The sequence below is a fragment of the Choloepus didactylus genome, chromosome 1 (assembly GCF_015220235.1).
Source record: "Choloepus didactylus isolate mChoDid1 chromosome 1, mChoDid1.pri, whole genome shotgun sequence".
Taxonomy (NCBI): domain Eukaryota; kingdom Metazoa; phylum Chordata; class Mammalia; order Pilosa; family Megalonychidae; genus Choloepus; species Choloepus didactylus.
The window spans coordinates 156,522,613-156,547,766 of NC_051307.1; the positions used below are offsets into that span (position 1 = coordinate 156,522,613).

The 25,154-nt window shown below is 36.3% G+C and overlaps 1 protein-coding gene across 1 annotated transcript in view; it reads left to right on the top strand.

The window, feature by feature from the left end:
- LOC119539958 overlaps nt 1-25,154 on the top strand; it is a 200,858-nt gene that overhangs the window by 57,530 nt on the left and 118,174 nt on the right.

Genomic DNA, 25,154 nt, shown 5'->3' on the forward strand with positions numbered 1-25,154 from the left:
ACCAAAGAAGAAATATAAATGGCCAGTAAATTTGGGAAAAGATGTTCCACATTACTAATAATCAACAAAAATGCAAATAGAAACATAATAAACACCACAAGGTTAGAAGCACCATGAGGACAGCTATTGCACCACAGATTGGCACCATCCATCACTGGGTTTATAGTTGGCCCTCAATAAGCATCTGTGGAGAGAGTATGTTGTTTTAGCCTATGATACTGGTGAAGATGAAAGACTGACAAAATTCATCGCAGGCAGGATAGACAAATAGACACTTTTCCATTCTGATAGTGATAGGACAAGTGATAAAACATTTTTGGAGGGCAATGTGGTGTTCTTTGTCAAAAATGTGTATGTCCAAACCCAGTCCCGTAAGGAGGAGAAAAATCAATTGAAACCAAACAAGAACTGACACAGATGTTAGAATTAAGATTTTGAAATTAGGATTTTAAAACATTTATTGTAATTATGCTCTCATGTTCAAAAAGTTAAATATATGGAAAATATACAGAGGACCCATATCAAACTTTTAGAGATGAGAACTACAATGTATGTGATGAAAAATTCAGTGGATAGGATTAACAACAGATTAGATACTCTAGAAGAAAAGGTTTGTGAACTTGAAGATATAGCAATAGAAATTATCCAAAAGGAAACAGAAAAAAAAGAATTTTAAAAAAGATAGAAAAGAATATCAGTGAGCTGTGGTATAACTTTAAGCACTTAATATACTAGTAATTGGAATCCATGGAGGAGAATTGAATGCGGGAACAGAAAAAAAAAATAGCTGAAGAAATAATGACTGAAATTTTTGCGAATCTGATTAAAGCAGTAAACCCACAGTGCCAAGTAGTCCAACAAACCCCAAGCACAAGAAACATGAAAAACACTGCTCCAAAATATATCATAATCAAATTTCTCAAAACCAGTAATAAAGAGAAAATCTTAAAAGCAGCCACAGAGCTACAAAGATAAGGATGATGGCAGATTACTTGTTAGAAGTACCATAAAAGGAAATATTATAGAACCAACATCTTTAAAGGAAACACAGTAGAACCAACATCTTTAAAGTACTGAAAGAAAAAACTGTCAACCTAGAATTCCATATGCATTCTGTATATAAAGAAAATATCATTCAAAAATGAAGGCAAAATAAGGACATTTTCAGATATATAAAAGCTGAAGAATTCACCACCAGCAGACCCACACTACAAGAAATGTTAAACGAAGCCCTTAAAGCAGAAGGAAAATGATATCAAGTGGGTATATAGATCTACAAAGGAATGCAGAGCACTGGAAATGGATGGTAACCCACATGGGTAAATGCAGACTTTTTTTCTTGTTTAGATTTCTTTAAAAGATAATTTACTGTTTAAACAAAAGTAATAACAATGCATTGTGGGGCTCATAACATACATAGAAGTTAAATGTTTGAGAAAAGTGATATAAAAGATGGAAGAAGATAAATGGAAGTGCACTACTGTAAGGATTCTTATAGTATACATGATGTGGTATGATATTTCTTAAAGGCAGACTGTGATAAGTTAAAAATATATACTATAATCCTAATGCAACCACTAAAATAATGAAGCAGTTATAGCTAATATGCCTACAAAGAAGATAAAATGGAATCAGAATATACTCAACTGATCTGAAAGAAGACAGAAAAAGAGGAAAAGAGAAACAAAGAACAGATGGAACAAATAGAAAATAAATAAGATGATAAACTTAAACCTAACCATATCAATAATCACAGTAAATATAAATAGTCTAATGACCCAGAGATCATCAGATTTAATAAAATAAGCGAGACCCAACTATATGATCCTATAAGAAACACACTTTAAATATAAAGACACAAATAGGTTAAAAGTAAAAGGATGTGAAAAGGTATCCCATGCTAACACTAATAAAAGAAAGATGGAGTGACTCTAATAATATCAGGGAAAGTAGATTTCAGAGAAAGCGGATAGAGAAGGTCATTACATAATTATAAAAGGTTCAGTTCATCAAGGGAAAATGACAATCCTAAGTGTTTTGGCACTTCATAATAGAATTTCAAAATACATGAAGCAAACATTTATAGAACTGAAAAGACAAATAGACAATTTCACAATTTCAGGCAGATATTTTAATACGACTTTTTCACAAATTGATAGAATAAACAAAAAATCAGTAAGGATATAGACGTCTTGAACAACACTATCAACCAACTTGATAGTTGGCATTTATAGAACACTCCACCAAATATCAGCAGAATATGTTTTCTTTTGAAGGATGCACAGAGCATTTACCAAGATAGACCATATTCTGGACCATAAGAGAAGTCTCAAAATTTATAAAAGGATTTAAGCCATATAAAGTGTATTCTCTGAATATAATAGAATTCTATTAGAAAACAGTAACTGAAAGAGCTCTGGAAAAATCCCCAAGTATTTGGAAATAACACTCTTCTAAAAATCCATGGGTCAAACTTCACAGGCAGACTTGCTGCTTTCCCCACAACATGGGACATGACTCAGGGGCATTTATCTCCCTGGAAACATGGGACATGACTCCCAGGGATGAGCCTCGACCTGGCATTGTAGGATTGTGAAAGCTTTCTGTACCAAAAGGGGAAAGAGAAATGAAACAAAATAAAGTTTCAGTGGCTGAGAGATTTCAAATGGAGTGGAGAGGTCATTCTGGAGGTTATTCTTATGCATTATATAGATATCCCCTTTTAGTTTTTAGTGTATTAGAATAGCTAGAAGGAAATACCTGAAACTGTTGGACCGTAATCCAGTAGCCTGGATTATTGAAGATGATTGTATAACTATATAGCTATACAGTGTGACTGTATGATTGTGAAAACCTTGTGGCTCACACTCCCTTTTTCCAGTGTATGGACAGATAAGTAGAAAAATAGGGACAAAAAGTAAATGAATAATAGTGGGGAAAGTGGGGTATGGGATGTTTTAGGTGATCTTTTTTACTTTTATTTTTATACTTATTTTCGTTTTTATTTTTATTTTTTGGAGTAATGAAAATCTTCAATTGATTTGGTCATGAATGTACAACCATATGATGATACTGTGAACAACTGTACACTTTGGATGGTTGTATGGTATGTGAATATATCTCAATAAAAATGCATTAAAAAACAAACAAACTTGAGCCACAAAATAAACCTAATGTAAATTAGAAAATATACTGATTTGAATTAAACTGAAAACAGAAGATAAAAAATTTTGGAATGCCACTAAAGCAATACCTAGGGGAAAATTTATATCACTAAACAGTGATATAGGAAAAAATAAAGGCCTCAAATCAATGACTTCTGCTTCCAACTTAAGAAACAAGGAATAGGGGAACAAGTGAAGCACACGCTAAGCAGAACAAAGGAAATAATAAAGATCAGAACAGAAATCATTGAAATAGAACACAGGAAATCATTAGATAAAATCAATAAAACCAAGAGCTCTTTCTCTGACCAAATCAATAAAATTGATAAACCTCTAGCCAGATTAAAAAGGAAAAAAAAGAAGGAACCTACAAATACTAATATCAGGAATAAGACAGATAGCACAACTACTAATATTAAAAGGATATTAAGGGAACATTATGAATAACTGTATGCCTATAAATTGACAGTTTATTTGGAATGGGCAAATCCCTTGAAAGACACACTACTAAAGCTCACTCAAGAAGCATAGACAACCTGAATACTCTTGTCAATTAAAGAAATTTAATTTGTGGTTTAAAAAATTTCCCACAAAGAAAAAGATAGCTTCACTGGTGAATTCCATCAAATATATAAGGAAGAAATACTACCAGTTGTAAACAGTTTTTTCCAGAATTGGGAAGCCATATGCCTGGCCAACTCCATCTATGAAGTCAGCATTACCATGATATCAAAACTTGACAGATACACTGCAAGAAAAGAAACTGTATTCCAGTATCCCCACTCCCAGAATTTGCCCTGCAGGCAGAAGTACCTAGGGCCAATGAAAGGATGTTAAAAAAAATTACAGAGGCAAAATAAAAACAAAAACAGAAAACAAACAAACAAAAAAATGGAAAAGATCAAGATTCCTGGAGAAGGAATAGAAGAAAGGAAGCTTTCTTCTGGAGGTGAAAAAATTGCACAAATAGTGCAATCTTAAAAATTGTACTGGATATCCAGGGCAAGAATCAGATGAAGAAGACCTGAAAAAATCTCATCATTTAAGCACAGGCTATTCTAAAGGTTTAGAATAAGTTGCACCAAGTGTCAAAGAAAAGCTACAACACAAATCCAATAAACAATGAAACCCCAGGCAAGAGAGAGAAACTGACCTTCAGAGTAAACTCATCTAGATAATCAGATACCTAGACATCAGCAAAAAAATTATAAGCCGTACTAAAAAACAGGAAGATATGGCCCAGTCAGAGGAACAAATTGAAACTTTGGAGGACACACAGAATTTGGAACAACTAATCAAAGATATTCAAACAAATCTATCTCATAAACCCATTCAGGAGATGAAGGAAAATATGGCTGAAGAGAGAAAGACACTGTAAGCATAAAAAAGAATTTGAAAGTAAAGAAAGAAACATTACAAAAATTATGGGAATAAAAGGTATAATAGAAGAGATTAAAAATACACGAGAGGCATACAACAGCATATTAGGCCAGGCAGAAGAAAGAATCAGTGAAGTAGAAGATGAGATCATCAAAATCTTACAGACAGAAGAGATAGAGAAAAAAATGGAGAAAATTGAGGAGGTTCTCAGGGATTTAAATGACAGCACGAAGTGCACAAACATATTCATCATGGGTGTCCCTGAAGGAGAAGAGAAGGGAAAAGGGGCAGAATGATTATTTGAGGAAATGATGGCCAAAGATTTCCCAACTCCTATGAAAGACATAAATATACATGTCGAGGAAGCACAATGTACTCCAAACAGAATAAATCCAAATAGACCTACTCCAAGACTCATACAAATCAGAATGTCAGATGGCAAAGGTAAAGAGAAAATCCTGAAAGCAGCAAGAGAAAAGAGATTCATCACATACAGGGGAGCTGCAGTAAGACTAAGTTCCAGTTTCTGATCAGAAACCATGGAGATGAAAAGGCAGTGGTATCATTTATTTAAGGTACTGAAAGAGAAGAACTGCAAGCCAAGAATTCTTTATCCAGCAAAACTGTCCTTCAAAAATGAGGGAGAGTTTAAAATATTCACAGAAAATACAAACTAGGATAGTTCATCAACAAGAGACTTGCCCTACAAGAAATATTAAAGGGAGTTCTGCAGGCTGAAAGAAAAAGACAGAAAAGAGAGGCTTGGAATGGAGTGTAGAAAAGAAGATTATTGTAAGGGTAACAAAAAGGGTAAAAAGAGACAAAAATAAGATATGACATATAAAAACCAAAGGACAAAATGACTGAAGTAAGTACTGCCTTTACAGTAATAACATTGGTATTGGATTAAACTCCCCAATCAAAAGACACAGATTGGCAGAATGGATTTTAAAAAAAGTATGACACAACTCTATGCTATCTACAAGAGACTCACCTTATACCCAAAGACAAAAAAGGTTGAAAGTAAAAGGTTGGAAAAAGATATTCCACATAAACAATAACCAAAAAAGAACTGGGGTAGCTATACCAAAATTGGACAAAATAGATTTTAAATGCAAAACTGTTGTGAGACAAAGAAGGGCACTATGTATTAATAAAAGGGGCAATCCACCAAAAAGAAATAATCATAAATATTTATGCACCTAACCATGGTGCCCCAAAGTACATGTGGCAAACACTGGCAAACCTGAAGGGAGAAATATGCATATCTACAATAATAATTGGAGTCTTCAATATACCACACTCATCAATAGATAGAACATCCTGACAGGGAATCAACAAGGAGACAGAAAATTTGAATAATGTGATAAATTAGGTAGACCTAACACACAAATGCAAAAATTGTACACCAAAACAGCAGGATATACATTCTTTTCAAGTGCTCACCGATCATTCTCCAGGATAGACCACATGTTGGGTCACAAAACAAGTCTAGATAAATTTTAAATGATTGAAATTATACACAGCACTTTCTCTGATCCTACTGGAATGAAGCTAGAAATCAATAACAGTAGAACTGGAAAATTCACAAGTATATGGAAGTTAAAACAATACACTCTTAAATAATCATTGGGTCAAAGAAGAAATTGCAAGAGAAATCAGCAAATATCTTGAGATGAATAAAAATGAGAACACAACATATCAAAGCAAATGGGATGCAGTGAAGGCAGTGTTGAGAGGGAAATTCATAGCCCTAAATGCCTTCATTAGAAACGAAGAGAGAGCTAAAATCCAAGAACTAACTGCATGCCTAGAGGTACTAGAAGAACAGCAAACTAATTCCAAAGCAAGCAGAAGGAAAGAAATAACAAAGATTAAGGCAGAAATAAATGAAATTGAGAATGAAAAAACAATAGAATTAACAAAACCAAAAGTTGGTTCTTTGAAAAGATCAGTAAAATTGGCAAACCCTTTGCTAGACTGACAAAGCAAAAAGAGAGCAGATACCAATAAATAAAATCAGAAATGAGAGGGGGTCATTACTACTGACCCCACAGAAATAAAAAGGATTATAAGAGGATACTATTAACAACTGTATGCCAACAAATTAGACAACCTAGAAGAAATGGACAAATTCCCAGAAACACATGAACAACCTGCACTGACTCTAAAAGAAATAGAAGACCTCAGCAGACCTATTAGAAGTAAAGAGATTAAATCAGTCATCAAAAACCTCCCAATAAAGAAAAGCCTAGGACCAGATGGCTTCACAGGTGAATTGTACCAATCATTCCAAGAATGATTAATAGGAATTCTGCTTAAACTCTTCCAAAAAATGGAAGAGGAGGTAACACTAGCTAACTCATTCTATGAGGCCAACATCAACCTAATACCAAAGCCAACTAAAGATACAAGGAAAGAAAATTACAGACCAGTTTCTCTATTGAATATAGGTGCAGAAATCCTCAACAGAATACTTGCAAATCAAATCCAGCAGCACATTAAAAGAATCGTATACCATGATCAAGTGGCTTTTATGCCAGGTATAAAAGGGTGGTTCAACACAAGAAACATTGCTAAAAGAAATCAAAGAGGCTCTAAGTAAATGGAAAGACATTCCGTGTTCATGTATTGGAAGACTAAATATTGTTAAGATGTGAGATTTACCCAGATTGATTTACAGATTCAGTGCAATCCCAATCGGAATTCCAACAGCCTACTATGCAGAAATGGAAAAGCTAATTATCAAATTTATTTAGAAGAGTAAGGGGACCCATATAGTCTTGAAAAAGAAAAACAAAGTGTAGGAGTCACACTTCCTGATTGTAAAGCATGTTACAAAGCTGCAGTGGTCAAACAGCATGGATTGGCATAAAGATAGATATATCGACCAAGGAATTGAATTAAGAGTTCAGAAACAGACGCTCACATCTGTTGCCAATTGATATTTGACAAGGCTACAAAGTCCACTCAACAGGGAAAGAATAGTCTTCAAAAATGGTGCTGGGAGAACTGGATATCCATATGGAAAAAATGAATGAGGACCCGTATCTCACACCATACACAAAAATTAACTTAAAATGCATCAATGACCTAAATATAAGAAACAGGATGATAAAACTCCTAGAGGAAACTGTAGGGAGGCATCTTCAAGAGCTTGTGATAGGCAATGGTTTCTTAGACTTTACACTCAAAGCACAAGGAATGAAAGAAAAAATAGGTAAATGGGACGTTCTCAAAATTAAAAACTTTTATGCTTCAAAGGACTTTGTCAGGAAAGTGAAAATTCAGCCTACTCAATGGGATAAAATATTTGGAAACCACATATCTGATAAGCATTTAATATCCAGAATATATAAAGAAATCCTACAACTCAACAATAAAAAGACAAACAACCCAATTTAAAAATGGGCAAAAGATTTGAAAAGACATTTTTCTAAAAAGGAAATACAGGTGGCTAAAAGCACATGAAAAGATGCTGAACAACACTGGCTATTAAAGAAACTCAAATCAAAACCACAATGAGATATTTCATACCTAGTAGAATGGCCACTATTAAAAAAAACAGAAAACTGCAAGTGTTGGAGAGGAAGTAGAGAAATAGGAACACTCATTCACTGCTGGTGGGAATGTAAAATGGTGCAACCACTGTGGAGACAGTCTGGTGGTTCCTCAGGAAGTAAGTATAGAATTGTCATATGATCCAGCAATTATATGGATCACTTCTACAAGGTATATTCCCAGAAGAACCGAACACAGGGACTCTAGCAGACATTTTCACACTGATGTTCATTGCGGCATTATTCACAATTGTCAAAAGATGGACACAACCTAAGTGTCCATCAACTGATGAATGGATACACAAAATGTGATATATGCATATGATGGAAGATTACTTAGCTGCATAAAGGAATGAAGTCCTGATGCAAGGGAAAACGTGGATGAACCTTGAGGACATTATGTTAAATAAAATAAGCCAGACACAAAAGGACAAATATTGTAAGATCTTGCTGATCTGAACTAATTATAATAAACAAATGCATAGAATCAGAACCTAAAATAGAGGTTACCAGGGTGATGCTGGGGAGCCCCAAGAGTTCTTGGAGAGGTCGAGACCTCGACCAGGGGCTGGTGCCGTGAGGGTTCTTGACTCAGTCACAGGGAAGAATTCAAGGACTAGTCAGTGTGTACAGCCAAAAAGTTTAATGCAAAAGTACATGCTCAAAGGGGGTGAGTGCAGGCATTCTCCAAAGGAGGAGAAGTGCTCTGAGGTCAGGATCCTTGCATTATAAGGACTTGGAGTGGCCCTTCCCCCTCTGGTTATACTAATAAGTGATTGATGAGCTGCACTTTTCATTGGTTCTTTGCAGGTGCTGGCCTAAGTGAGGGCTAGGTGTGTAAGGGCTAGATGCGCATGTGCCAAAAGGAACTTCTTGTTATGGGTCTTAGGGTCAGGACCCCCTCCCTCCTTCCTTATCTAACCTGCCCTGAAGGGGATACAATGGGAGTACAGAATGGGGAGCTGATGCTTAATTTGTACAGAAATTCTAATTAGGTTGATTGTAAATGTTTGGCAGCAGTGGTGATGGTAGCACAGTATTGTGAATGTAATTAACAGTGCTGAATTATGTTTGTGAATGTGGTTGAAAGGGGAAGTTGTGGGTCATGTATGCTATTGGAAGGAAAGTTTGAAGGTAGAACAATGGGGCTGTATAACACAATGAACCCTGTTGTGGGTGACTGTGGTTAATAGTACAATTATAAGAATGTTTTTTTATGAATTTTAACAAATGTATGACACTATTACCAGGTGTTAGTAGTGTGGTATGGGGGGAAAATATACCTAATGTAAACTATGGATTTCAGTTAACAGTAATATTTTAATATTCTTTCATCAATTGTAACAGAGGTACAACACTAATGCAAAGTGTCAACAATAGAGTGGTATATGGGAACTTTGCACTTTTTACATTATTTTTCTTTAAATCTACCACTTCTGTAATTAAAAAATAAAAAATTTTTAAAAACCTTACGCTAAGTGAAAGAAACTAGACACAAAGTACTACATACTGTATTATTCCATTTATATAAAATGTAAATGAAACTTATAGACACAGAATTAAATTAGTGGTTATATAGGGCTAGAGAAGGATAGAGGAATTGAAAGCTAACTGCTAAGGGGTATGGAGTTTTTCTTTTCAGAATAATGAAAATATCCTAAAATTGATTGTGGTGATAAATGCTCAACTCTGTGATTATACTAAAAGCCATTGTTAGTACACTTTGGATGGATGATATGTATGTGAATATATCTCAATAAAACTGCTTTAAAAATCAATCACTATAATTCAATGTACTGACAAACTAAAAATAATAAAACAAACGATTTTCTCAGTAGATACAGAAAAGACAATTGTCAAAAGCCAATATCCATCCCTTAATAAAGAATATCTTTACAGCTAACATCACACTTAATGGTGAAATACTGAATGCTTTAACCCCTAACATCAGGAAGATAAGAATATCCACTCTCACAACTTCTATTCCACATTGTACTGAAGATTCTAGCCAAAACAATAAGGCAAGAAAAAGAAATAAAAGGCATCCATATTGTAATGGGAAAAGTAAACTTTCTTTATTTGCAGATGGCATGTTCATCTATGGAGAAAATTCAAAAGAAATACATTAAAAAGCTACTAGAACTAATAAATGAGTTTAGTAATGTTACTGGATACAACAGCAATATACAAAAATCAATTGTCTTTCTCTGTACTGGCAACAAAGGATCATAAATTGAAACTTAAAAATAATACCGTTTACAATAGTATTAAAAAAAGAAATAGGGCTTAATCTGTCACAAAGGTGTGGGAGCCCTGTGCATTAAAAACTACAAAACATTCCTGAGACAAATTTAAACAACATAATTAAAAGGAGTGATATACCTTGTTCGTAACTCAGAAGAATCGGTGTTAAGATTTCAATTCTCTCCAGATTTATCTATAAATTAAGTAAAATCCCAATTGCAGTTCCAATAGGTTTCTTTGGTAGAAATTGTTAAGCCAACTCCAAAATTCTTATGGAAATGCAAATCACCTGGAATAGACAAAATAACTTTGAAAAGGAATATAGAGTGGGAGGACTAACACTGCCTTGAAGACTAATTGTAAAGCTACAGTACTCAAGACAGTGTAGGATTAGTGTCAAGATGGATAAATGGATCAATGGAGCAGAATAGGGAGTACCAAATTTGACCAACACAAGGCAACTAAATTTTGAGAAAGGTGCGCAGGCAATGCAGTAGAGAAAGGATAGTGTTTTTAACAAATGGTGCTGGAACAACTGAATATCCACATGCAAAAAAAAAAAAAGTTAACTTCAATCTATAGCTCACACCATATGTAAAATGTGGTAAATTCTGTAGGACAAATGATCCAGTTACTTAAACACATAAATGGCAAGAGAGAAGGAAGAATGGGAACTATACAGTTTAGCAGGGATTTATGAGACACATGAACTCAACGCAGTGAATGGACCTGATCTGAATCTAATTCAAACTAACTATAAAATATTTATGAGAGAATTGGAGAAATTTGAAGACAGACTAGACAGTAGATGGTATTAAAGAATTATTGTTGAGGCGGGGCAAGATGGCAGACTGGTGAGCTAATACATACAGTTTTAGTTACTCCTCCAGGAAAGTAGGTAGAAAGCCAGGAACTGCGTGGACTGGACACCACAGAGCAATCTGACTTTGGGCATACTTCATACAACACTCATGAAAACGTGGAACTGCTGAGATCAGCGAAATCCGTAAGTTTTTGCGGCCAGGGGACCCGCGCCCCTCCCTGCCAGGTTCAGTCCCATGGGAGGAGGGGCTGTCAGCTCCGGGAAGGAGAAGGGAGAACTGCAGTGGCAGCCCTTATTGGAAACTCATTCTGCTGATCCAAACTCCAACCATAGATAGACGGAGACCAGACACCAGAGAATCTGAGAGCAGCCAGCCCGGCAGAGAGGAGACAAGCATAGAAAAAAAACAACACGAAAAACTCCAAAATAAAAGCGGAGGATTTTTGGAGTTCTGGTGAACATAGAAAGGGGAAGGGCAGAGCTCAGGCTCGAGCTCAGGCCCTGAGGCGCATATGCAAATCCCAAAGAAAAGCTGATCTCTCTGCCCTGTGGACCTTTCCTTAATGGCCCTGGTTGCTTTGTCTCTTAGCATTTCAATAACCCATTAGATCTCTGAGGAGGGCCCTTTTTTTTTTTTTTTAATCCTTTTTTCTTTTTCTAAAACAATTACTCTAAGAAGCCCAATACAGAAAGCTTCAAAGACTTGCAATTCGGGCAGGTCAAGTCAAGAGCAGAACTAGGAGAGCTCTGAGACAAAACGCAATAATCCAGTGGCTGAGAAAATTCACTAAACACCACAACTTCCCAAGAAAAGGGGGGTGTCCGCTCACAGCCATCATCCTGGTGGACAGGAAACACTCCTGCCCATCACCAGCCCCATAGCCCAGAACTTCCCCAGACAACCCAGTGTGACGGAAGTGCTTCAAATAACAGGCACACACCACAAAACTGGGCGTGGACATTAGCCTTCCCTGCAACCTCAGCTGATTGTCCCAGAGTTGGGAAGGTAGAGCAGTGTGAATTAACAAAGCCCCATTCAGCCATCATTTCAGCAGACTGGGAGCCTCCCTACACAGCCCAGCAGCCCAGAACTGCCCTGGGGGGACGGCACTCACCTGTGACATAGCACAGTCATCCCTCAACAGAGGACCCAGGGTGCACGGCCTAGAAGAGGGGCCCACTTGCAAGTCTCAGGAGCCATACGCCAATACCAAGGACTTGTGGGTCAGTGGCAGAGACAAACTGTGGCAGGACTGAACTGAAGGATTAGACTACTACAGCAGCTTTAAAACTCTAGGATCACCAGGGAGATTTGATTGTTAGAGCCACCCCCCCTTCCCTGACTGCCCAGAAACACGCCCCATATACAGGACAGGCAACACCAACTACACACGCAAGCTTGGTACACCAATTGGACCCCACAAGACTCACTCCCCCACTCACCAAAAAGGCTAAGCAGGGGAGAACTGGCTTGTGGAGAACAGGTGGCTCGTGGACGCCACCTGCTGGTTAGTTAGAGAAAGTGTACTCCACGAAGCTGTAGATCTGATAAATTAGAGATAAGGACTTCAATTGGTCTACACATCCTAAAAGAACCCTATCAAGTTCAGCAAATGCCACGAGGCCAAAAACAACAGCAAATTATAAAGCATATGAAAAAACCAGATGATATGGATAACCCAAGCCCAAGCACCCAAATCAAAAGATCAGAAGAGACACAGCACCTAGAGCAGCTACTCAAAGAACTAAAGATTAACAATGAGACCATAGTACGGGAGACAAAGGAAATCAAGAAGACCCTAGAAGAGCATAAAGAAGACATTGCAAGACTAAATAAAAAAATGGATGATCTTATGGAAATTAAAGAAACTGTTGACCAAATTAAAAAGATTCTGGACACTCATAGTACAAGACTAGAGGAAGTTGAACAACGAATCAGTGACCTCGAAGATGACAGAATGGAAAATGAAAGCATAAAAGAAAGAATGGGGAAAAAAATTGAAAAAATCGAAATGGACCTCAGGGATATGATAGATAATATGAAACGTCCAAATATAAGACTCATTGGTGTCCCACAAGGGGAAGAAACGGGTAAAGGTCTAGGAAGAGTATTCAAAGAAATTGTTGGGGAAAACTTCCCAAATCTCCTAAACAACATAAATACACAAATCATAAATGCTCAGCGAACGCCAAATAGAATAAATCCAAATAAACCCACTCCGAGACATATACTGATCACACTGTCAAACACAGAAGAGAAGGAGCAAGTTCTGAAAGTAGCAAGAGAAAAGCAATTCACCACATACAAAGGAAACAGCATAAGACTAAGTAGTGACTACTCAGCAGCCACCACGGAGGCGAGAAGGCAGTGGCACGATATATTTAAAATTCTGAGTGAGAAAAATTTCCAGCCAAGAATACTTTATCCAGCAAAGCTCTCCTTCAAATTTGAGGGAGAGCTTAAATTTTTTACGGACAAACAAATGCTGAGAGAATTTGCTAACAAGAGACCTGCCCTACTGGAGATACTAAAGGGAGCCCTACAGACAGAGAAACAAAGAAAGGACAGAGAGACTTGGAGAAAGGTTCAGTACTAAAGAGATTCGGTATGGGTACAATAAAGGATATTAATAGACAGAGGGGAAAAATATGACAAACATAAATCAAAGGATAAGATGGCTGATTCAAGAAATGCCTTCACGGTTATAACGTTGAATGTAAATGGATTAAACTCCCGAATTAAAAGATATAGATTCGGAGAATGGATCAAAAAAAATGAACCATCAATATGTTGCATACAAGAGACTCATCTTAGACACAGGGACACAAAGAAACTGAAAGTGAAAGGATGGAAAAAAATATTTCATGCAAGCTACAGCCAAAAGAAAGCAGGTGTAGCAATATTAATCTCAGATAAAACAGACTTCAAATGCAGGGATGTTTTGAGAGACAAAGAAGGCCACTACATACTAATAAAAGGGGCAATTCAGCAAGAAGAAATAACAATCGTAAATGTCTATGCACCCAATCAAGGTGCCACAAAATACATGAGAGAAACACTGGCAAAACTAAAGGAAGCAATTGATGTTTCCACAATAATTGTGGGAGACTTCAACACATCACTCTCTCCTATAGATAGATCATCCAGACAGAAGACCAATAAGGAAATTGAAAACCTAAACAATCTGATAAATGAATTAGATTTAACAGACATATACAGGACATTACATCCCAAATCACCAGGATACACATACTTTTCTAGTGCTCATGGAACTTTCTCCAGAATAGATCATATGCTGGGACATAAAACAAGCCTCAATAAATTTAAAAAGATTGAAATTATTCAAAGCACATTCTCTGACCACAATGGAATACAATTAGAAGTCAATAACCATCAGAGACTTAGAAAATTCACAAATACCTGGAGGTTAAACAACACACTCCTAAACAATCAGTGGGTTAAAGAAGAAATAGCAAGAGAAATTGCTAAATATATAGAGAGGAATGAAAATGAGAACACAACATACCAAAACCTATGGGATGCAGCAAAAGCAGTGCTAAGGGGGAAATTTTTAGCACTAAACGCATATATTAAAAAGGAAGAAAGAGCCAAAATCAAAGAACTAATGGATCAACTGAAGAAGCTAGAAAATGAACAGCAAACCAATCCTAAACCAAGTAGAAGAAAAGAAATAACAAGGATTAAAGCAGAAATAAATGACATAGAGAACAAAAAAACAATAGAGAGGATAAATATCACCAAAAGTTGGTTCTTTGAGAAGATCAACAAGATTGACAAGCCCCTAGCTAGACTGACAAAATCAAAAAGAGAGAAGACCCATATAAACAAAATAATGAATGAAAAAGGTGACATAACTGCAGATCCTGAAGAAATTAAAAAAATTATAAGAGGATACTATGAACAACTGTATGGCAACAAACTGGATAATGTAGAGGAAATGGACAATTTCCTGGAAACATATGAACAACCTAGACTGACCAGAGAAGAAACAGAAGACCTCAACCAACCCATCACAAGCAAAGAGATCCAATCAGTCATCAAAAATCTTCCCACAAATAAATGCCCAGGGCCAGATGGCTTCACAGGGGAATTCTACCAAACTTTCCAGAAAGAACTGACACCAATCTTACTCAAACTCTTTCAAAACATTGAAGAAAATGGAACACTACCTAACTCATTTTATGAAGCTAACATCAATCTAATACCAAAACCAGGCAAAGATGCTACAAAAAAGGAAAACTACTGGCCAATCTCCCTAATGAATATAGATGCAAAAATCCTCAACAAAATACTTGCAAATCAAATCCAAAGACACATTAAAAATTTCATACACCATGACCAAGTGGGGTTCATTCCAGGCATGCAAGGATGGTTCAACATAAGAAAATCAATCAATGTATTACAACACATTAACAAGTCAAAAGGGAAAAATCAATTGATCATCTCAATAGATGCTGAAAAAGCATTTGACAAAATCCAACATCCGTTTTTGATAAAAACACTTCAAAAGGTAGGAATTGAAGGAAACTTCCTCAACATGATAAAGAGCATATATGAAAAACCCACAGCCAGCATAGTACTCAATGGTGAGAGACTGAAAGCCTTCCCTCTAAGATCAGGAACAAGACAAGGATGCCCGCTGTCACCACTGTTATTCAACATTGTGCTGGAAGTGCTAGCCAGGGCAATCCGGCAAGGCAAAGAAATAAAAGGCATCCAAATTGGAAAAGAAGAAGTAAAACTGTCATTGTTTGCAGATGATATGATCTTATATCTAGAAAACCCTGAGAAATCGACGATACAGCTACTAGAGCTAATAAACAAATTTAGCAAAGTAGCGGGATACAAGGTTAATGCACATAAGTCAGTAATGTTTCTATATGCTAGAAATGAACAAACTGAAGAGGTACTCAAGAAAAAGATACCATTTTCAATAGCAACTAAAAAAATCAAGTACCTAGGAATAAACTTAACCAAAGATGTAAAAGACCTATACAAAGAAGACTACATAACTCTACTAAAAGAAATAGAAGGGGACCTTAAAAGATGGAAAAATATTCCATGTTCATGAATAGGATGACTAAATGTCATTAAGATGTCAATTCTACCCAAACTCATCTACAGATTCAATGCAATCCCAATCAAAATTCCAACAACCTACTTTGCAGACTTGGAAAAGCTAGTTATCAAATTTATTTGGAAAGGGAAGATGCCTCGAATTGCTAAAGACACTCTAAAAAAGAAAAACGAAGTGGGAGGACTTACACTCCCTGACTTTGAAGCTTATTATAAAGCCACAGTTGCCAAAACAGCATGGTACTGGCACAAAGATAGACATATAGATCAATGGAATCGAATTGAGAATTCGGAGATAGACCCTCAGATCTATGGCCGACTGATCTTTGATGAGGCCCCCAAAGTCACTGAACTGAGTCATAATGGTCTTTTCAACAAATGGGGCTGGGAGAGTTGGATATCCATATCCAAAAGAATGAAAGAGGACCCCTACCTCACCCCCTACACAAAAATTAACTCAAAATGGACCAAAGATCTCAATATAAAAGAAAGTACCATAAAACTCCTAGAAGATAATGTAGGAAAACATCTTCAAGACCTTGTATTAGGCGGCCACTTCCTAGACTTTACACCCAAAGCACAAGCAACAAAAGAGAAAATAGATACATGGGAACTCCTCAAGCTTAGAAGTTTCTGCACCTCAAAGGAATTTCTCAAAAAGGTAAAGAGGCAGCCAACTCAATGGGAAAAAATTTTTGGAAACCATGTATCTGACAAAAGACTGATATCTTGCATATATAAAGAAATCCTACAACTCAATGACAATAGTACAGTCGGCCCAATTATAAAATGGGCAAAAGATATGAAAAGACAGTTCTCTGAAGAGCAAATACAAATGGCCAAGAAACACATGAAAAAATGTTCAGCTTCACTAGCTATTAGAGAGATGCAAATTAAGACCACAATGAGATACCATCTAACACCGGTTAGAATGGCTGCCATTAAACAAACAGGAAACTACAAATGCTGGAGGGGATGTGGAGAAATTGGAACTCTTATTCATTGTTGGTGGGACTGTATAATGGTTCAGCCACTCTGGAAGTCAGTCTGGCAGTTCCTTAGAAAACTAGATATAGAGCTACCATTCGATCCAGCGATTGCACTCCTCGGTATATACCCGGAAGATCGGAAAGCAGTGACACGAACAGATATCTGCACGCCAATGTTCATAGCAGCATTATTCACAATTGCCAAGAGATGGAAACAACCCAAATGTCCTTCAACAGATGAGTGGATAAATAAAATGTGGTATATACACACGATGGAATACTACGCGGCAGTAAGAAGGAACGATCTGGTGAAACATATGACAACATGGATGAACCTTGAAGACATAATGCTGAGCGAAATAAGCCAGGCACAAAAAGAGAAATATTATATGCTACCACTAATGTGAACTTTGAAAAATGTAAAACAAATGGTTTATAATGTAGAATGTAGGGGAACTAGCAGTAGAGAGCAATTAAGGAAGGGGGAACAATAATCCAGGAAGAACAGATAAGCTATTTAACGTTCTGGGGATGCCCAGAAATGACTATGGTCTGTTAATTTCTGATGGTTGTAGTAGGAACAAGTTCACTGAAATGTTGCTATATTATGTAACTTTCTTGGGGTAAAGTAGGAACATGTTGGAAGTTAAGCAGTTATCTTAGGTTAGTTGTCTTTTTCTTACTCCCTTGCTATGGTCTCTTTGAAATGCTCTTTTATTGTATGTTTGTTTTCTTTTTAACTTTTTTTTTCATACAGGTGATTTGAAAAAAGAAGGGAAAGTTAAAAAAAAAAAAAAAAAAAAAAAAAAAAAGAAAAAAGACAAACAAGGGGAAAAAAAAAAAAAAAAAAGATGTAGTGCCCCCTTGAGGAGCCTGTGGAGAATGCAGGGGTATTCGCCTACCCCACCTCCATGGTTGCTAACATGACCACAGACATAGGGGACTGGTGGTTTGATGGGTTGAGCCCTCTACCATAAGTTTTACCCTTGGGAAGACGGTTGCTGCAAAGGAGAGGCTAGGCCTCCCTGTATTTGTGCCTAAGAGTCTCCTCCTGAATGCCTCTTTGTTGCTCAGATGTGGCCCTCTCTCTCTGGCTAAGCCAACTTGAAAGGTGAAATCACTGCCCTCCCCCCTACGTGGGATCAGACACCCAGGGAAGTGAATCTCCCTGGCAACGTGGAATATGACTCCCAGGGAGGAATGTAGACCTGGCACCGTGGGACGGAGAACATCTTCTTGACCAAAAGGGGGATGTGAAAGGAAATGAAATAAGCTTCAGTGGCAGAGAGATTCCAAAAGGAGCCGAGAGGTCACTCTGGTGGGCACTCTTATGCACACTTTAGACAACCCTTTTTAGGTTCTAAAGATTGGGGTAGCTGGTGGTGGATACCTGAAACTATCAAACTACAACCCAGAACCCATGAATCTCGAAGACAGTTGTATAAAAATGTAGCTTATGAGGGGTGACAATGGGATTGGGAAAGCCATAAGGACCAAACACCACTTTGTCTAGTTTATGGATGGATGTGTAGAAAAGTAGGGGAAGGAAACAAACAGACAAAGGTACCCAGTGTTCTTTTTTACTTCAATTGCTCTTTTTCACTCTAATTATTATTCTTGTTATTTTTGTGTGTGTGCTAATGAAGGTGTCAGGGATTGATTTAGGTGATGAATGTACAACTATGTAATGGTACTGTAAACAATCGAAAGTACAATTTGTTTTGTATGACTGCGTGGTATGTGAATATATCTCAATAAAATGAAGATTAAAATAAAAAAAAAAAAAAAAAAAAAGAACATGACAGGGATGTGCACTCTCACCACTTCTATTCAACACTCTACTGGAGGTTCTAGCCAGGGCAATTAGGCAAGAAAAAGATACATAAGGCATCGGATTGGAAAGAAGAAATAAAACTATCTCTGTTTGCACATGACATGGTCTTGTAAATAAACATGCTAGGAAACACTAAAAAGCTACTTGAGCCATTAAACAATTCAGTAAGATTTCAAGATACAGCATATAAAAATCAATTGCTTTTCTATCCACTTGTAATGAACAATCTGAAAATGAAATTAAGAAAACAATTCCACTTACAATACCTCAGGAATAAAATTTATAAATAATAAAATGCTGAGGATAAATAATAAAACAAAATAAATGTAAAACTTATAATCTGAAAACTCCAAAACATTTTTTGAGAGAAAGTAAAATAGACTAAATAATTGGAAAGACAACACATACTCATGGAGCTGATAATACTGTTAAGATGGCAATACTCCCCCCGACTGACTTCTGAGCAGAAATGGATAAGCTGATCCTAAAATTCATGTGGAAGTCAAAGGGACACAGAAAAACACTAGAACAATCCTGAAAAAGAACAAAGCTGGAGAATTTACACTTCTCAATTTCAAAACTTACTACAAAACTACTATAATCAAGAAAGTGTGGTATTAGCGTAAGGATAGATGCATAGATGGAACAGAACTGAAATTCCAGAGATAAACCCTCATAGTTACTGTCAACTGATTTTCAACCAAAACAACTCAGTGGAGAAAGAACAGTTGTTTCAATAAATGGTACTAGAACTACTGATATTCATATGCAAAATAATGAAGATGGGGCCGCTACCTCAAACCATATAGAAAAATTAACTCAAAATAAATCAAAGGCCTAAATGTACTAGGATGGCTATAACAGTGTTGATAAAGATTTGAAAAAATTAAACCCTTAAACACTGCTTGTAGGAAAGTAAAATGGCTCAACCACTTTGGAAAACCATCTGGAAGCCATCCACAAGGCTAAATATAAAGTTACTACATGACCATGCAATTCCATTTCTAAGAATCTAACTAAAGGAAATGAAAACTTACACACTAATGTTCTTAGCAGCATTATTCGTAATAGCCCCAAAGTGTAACAACCTAAATGTTCATCAACTGCTGAATGGATAAATAAAATATGGTATATCCATCCATACAATGAGTATATTATTCAGCAATAAAAAGAAATGACTTACTGATACATGATACAACATGGATGAAATCTTGAAAACATGATCCTAAGTGAAAAAGGCCTGTCACAAAGAACCACATATTGTATGAGTCCATTAATTTGAAATGTTCAGAATAGAAGTAGGTTGGTGGTTGCCTAGGGCTTGGAGGTTGGGAGCTAATGGGTATAGGGTTTCTTTTAGGAATGATGAAAATATTCTAAAATTGACTGTGGCGATGGCTGCAAAATTCTGAAAAACATTGAAATGTACATTTTAAATGGGTGAATTCTGTGGTATGTGAATTACATCTCATAAAACTTATTAAAATATGAATTCAATGGAAAATAATTTCATTCACATTGCTTACCTAAAGATCACAAAGTTTCACTGAACATGCATTGTTATTCTTGCAAAATATTGTTCCAGCCATTTAAAATAACCATGTTCTATTTTCTAAACTATTCCTTTACTTAATCACTTAACTTTCAAGTAATTTTCCCGTTAATTAAAAGAGCATGCTTCACCTGTAGATCTTTTTTACACAATCTTCTAATATAATTTTCTAATTTTGACAGAAGTTTTCAATATTTAGTATGCTACCCATTATATTCCTTAAAGTTTTAGAATATATATAATATTAACATTTAAAATACTCATTTATACTTTTCTCAACTTTTCAATCCTTCCAGATTACTCGCTTCCTGCTCCTTCATTTCATATCCAGATTTCCCAAAACTGGTCTTATTTTCTTACCATTCACAAATTTCTTAATCTCTTTTGGTTTTGTTCCTGTTCCTCCATAATATACAGAAAGTCCTTTCTTCAAGGTCACCAATTACTTCTCATAGCCACTTAATAACCTTTTATTTGTCTTTTACCTGTCTTCATCTCTTCAGTACCTCTTATACTGTTGCTCATCACTTTTTCTGGAAACTCTTTCCACGGATTCAGGAATACTATACAAATATTAGGCTTAGTTGTTCTTTTTTCTAACTCCTTGGTTCTTTTTCCTCCTGTCCTTCAAATGCATGTTCCCCAAGATTCTAGGCAAAATTATCTTGTCTTCTTACTCTACATTTTCTAGTTCAATTATATTATCCTGCCCTATAACTTCAACTACCACTTTGTAGTGGATACTCCCAAAATACATATCATCTGAATTCCAGTTTTACATTTTTCAATCTCCCCTAGACCTTCCCACCTCAAGTAGTCTTATTGTCCTCTGCTTTGTTTCACCTCTATGTATATATACTATTAGATTTATCTGATATAGCTTTTACTGTGATACTTATCTTATCAAAGGGCTTCACTTAACCTGGCATTCAATGCCTTGCACATGGCACTCATCTTATTTCCCAAATCTTCTTTCATTACTACCTTATAAAGTGCTGCCCATCCATTAAAATAAAGATATTTCCCTTTCTCTAAAAATAAAAGTCTAAACCATGAATCACTACATAAATCCATACACACCCTTTCAGTGTCACATCTACCTCTTTTAGTGACTGATGGATTAATAAAGTGATTAAATAGAATAACACTTGTAAATAATTTAGAACAAATTAGGCACTCAAAAATATTAGCTAGATATCACACTTAGCACTGCCATGGATTATCTCATCTTAACACTGACATCAATCTTGTGTGGTTGGTACCAACATTATCCCCTTTTATCGTTGAGGAAACTAATGTTTGGAAAGGTTAACAAACCTGCTCAAGGTTACATGGCTAATAAGCAGAAAGGAATTTTAAATCCAGGGCTACCTAACTACAAGGCTAATGTGTTTCATTTTATTTTTGATGTTTACATAATATTTTTAACATACAGAAAAATATGACACCCATGTAATAAGATTAAATAGATGCTAATATTTGCCTTGTTTGCTTCAAATCTATCAAATAATAAAAAGTTACAGATATAACTAAAGTTCCTTTCCTCCCCATTCCTTCCCATCCCTCCCCAGATGTTTTGGATACATACATTTATGATGAAATTACAGAAACACATCCTGAAATGATACATGGCAATATTGGAGGAGTAGTTTGCTCTGGAAAGGGAGAAGAATGGGAGTGGGGATTAACAGTTATCCATAATGTTTCATTTTAAAAAATACCTGAAATAAATATTACATTTCTTAAAAAAAAAAAAAAAAAAAAAAAGAATTATTGTTTATTTTTTATGACTTATAGAGGTATTGCTGTTTTATTAAAATAAAAAGTGTTCTTATTTCTTATTCTGCTTCTCAAAATTTATCCTAAAGCAAATGTGTGAAAGAAAAAACAAGATTTTCATTTGGGGGAAAGAAAAAATGTATTTCCTATATGTTTTAAAATAGTGAGTGAAATAACATAGAAGTTGTTTTCAGGGTATGTATCTTCTACCCAGCTCTGTATAAACACTGGCTTGACCCTTAGCCACAGGGTGACTTTGCCTACCAAATGCCGCTGGCTTTATGGGCATTGTTTTTGTGGTGAGGTTTATTTTGGGGTAAGGCCTTGTACACTCTGATTCACAGAACGTGCTGCTTCTCAGTCAAATCCATAAACTGTATCAGCAATTTATGGCACTTGATGAAATACTTACAGACTAACTTTTCTTTAGTTTGTTGGTAAAGCCTGGCAAAATTTCAGAGAATATTCCTAGTCTCTAAATACTCCTATTTAGTGACCACAAAATATATAGATAATTAATCCTATGGATGCATTATATATTTATGTTATATATGATTTCTTTGACTTGGGTTTATTAATAGGTAGAAGGGCCTTGGTCAGGTAGAAGTTACCTTCTTGCCATTATTCTCAGTCATTCCTCTATGAAAAGTACTGCATCAGTTTTTTGTTTTGTTTGTTTTAATGCAATTTTATTGAGATATATTCATACACCAAATAATCCATCCAAAGAATACAATCATTGGCTCACAGAATCATCATATAGTTGTGCATTCATCACCACAATCAATTTTAGAACATTTTCATTACTCCAAGAAAAAAAGAAAAAAGAAAAAGAACACCCAGAACATCTCATATCCCTTATCCGCCCCCATTATTTATTTATTTTTGTCTTTATTTTATTACTCATTTGCCCATACACTGGATAAAGGGAATGCCAGTCACAAGGTTTTCACAATCTCACAGTCATACCATATAAGCTATATTGTTATATAATCATCTTCCAGAATCAAGGCTACTGGGTTGCAGTTGAAGAGTTTTAGGTGTTTCCTTCTAGCTATTCCAATACACTAAAAACTAAAGGGGGTTATCTATATAATGCATAAGAATAACCTCCAGAATGACCTCTCGACTCCGTTTGAAATCTCTCAGCCACTGAAACTTTATTTTGTTTCTTTTCTCCCTTTTAGTCAAGAAGGCTTTCTTTGTCACTGGGTCAGTTTTGAAAGTCCAGAATGGATTCTCCTGCCCGTGTCTTTGAATGTTATACTTTGGGTTGACACTTTCTAACAACTCACAGATATTTACTGCACCTTCTCCAGGCCAGGCATTGTTGCTCTAGAAACAGAGAAGATTGAGTCACATCCTCTTCCCCAAAGAAGTACACAGTGTAGGTGGCCAGAGACCCACAGTAGGTGATTGTGGCACTGGATGCAGAGGAGGGACATCTCCCCAGCTGGAAGTCAAGGAAAGCATGTTAGGGGTGTGAAACCCAAGGCTTGAAGAATACGAAAGGCTTAGCAGACACAGTTCAGGGGCATGACAGGCAGAGAAAGCAGCCTGTGTGAAACATGGAGGGGGGAGAAAATCACATTCCAGCACATGGAGAGATAAGGCTGGTAAGGTAGGGTGGTACCAATCGTGGGTAGGGGACTTTCTTGCCATCATGAGGGATGTGTAGTGTGAATTCTCTGTCTTCTGCATGATCAGGTGTCTTCTCATGTCCACAGCCTCCGACACTGGCTGCAGCCTCCCACAACCAGCAGATCTGTCCACTCAGCCTGAACAACGTCCTTACTCTCCATCAGAATCAGCTCATAATTAAGGCTGAATGAAGGTCTGTCCCCACAGCTGACTTTCTCTTTCCATAAAGAAAAATAAGTCTCCCTTTTGTTGGTGTATTTACGCTGAAATAACTCACAACTTTAATTCATTATTGCATGCATGTAGATTGAATTAAACAAGTTGAAGCAATTTGTTTAGTGCCCCTAAATAGATATTAGTAGTGTCTCCCTATTTTGCTACCGTAGCTCTAGTTCCATTTTTGTTTGGAACTCTTTCCCCTTTCTCACAAGCGTCCCTCCTTCAAACCTTAATGGCCCCTCCTACTTTTGTTTACTTCTTCCTTTATCTCCTCAAACAACAATGACCAAACCTGAAAAACTGGCAGAGGCACTATAATATATCAAAACTTCAACTATCTTTAGTCTCATGGTAACAAACCCCTTTCCAGTGAGAAAACCGTGTATTAAATAAAAAGTAACTCACATCTGCAGAATTTCCATTGTTAATAATACACTGGCAAAGTCATCCATGCTCAATGGATAAAATGTTGAACCCAGCTATTATTGAACACTCCTTTGTCTGAAAGAATGTTTTGGAATAAAATAAGGGCTGAAAAGAGTATGTGGTAGCCAAGGATTTTCTATATTTTATAGTCCAGTCCTTTAATCACAGACACATACTTGCCGTGCACCCCATGCTGTGTAGGGCACTCCCAGAAGAGTCTCTCAGAGGCTTGATGGATGAATTTGTGGAGTGGGCGTGTGTATTTTTAAAAAGTTTATTTTGGATTTTTATTCTGGTTTTGCTGATTTTTGACAGAAATGATACAGCCCAACATATGACTAGTCAGTAGCTTCAAACATACCTAAAACACCCACTGAATACATTGAGCCTGCATATCTCTTAAGATGTTGGATGCATTCCCAGTTGTAAATGGTTGTTTTCCCAA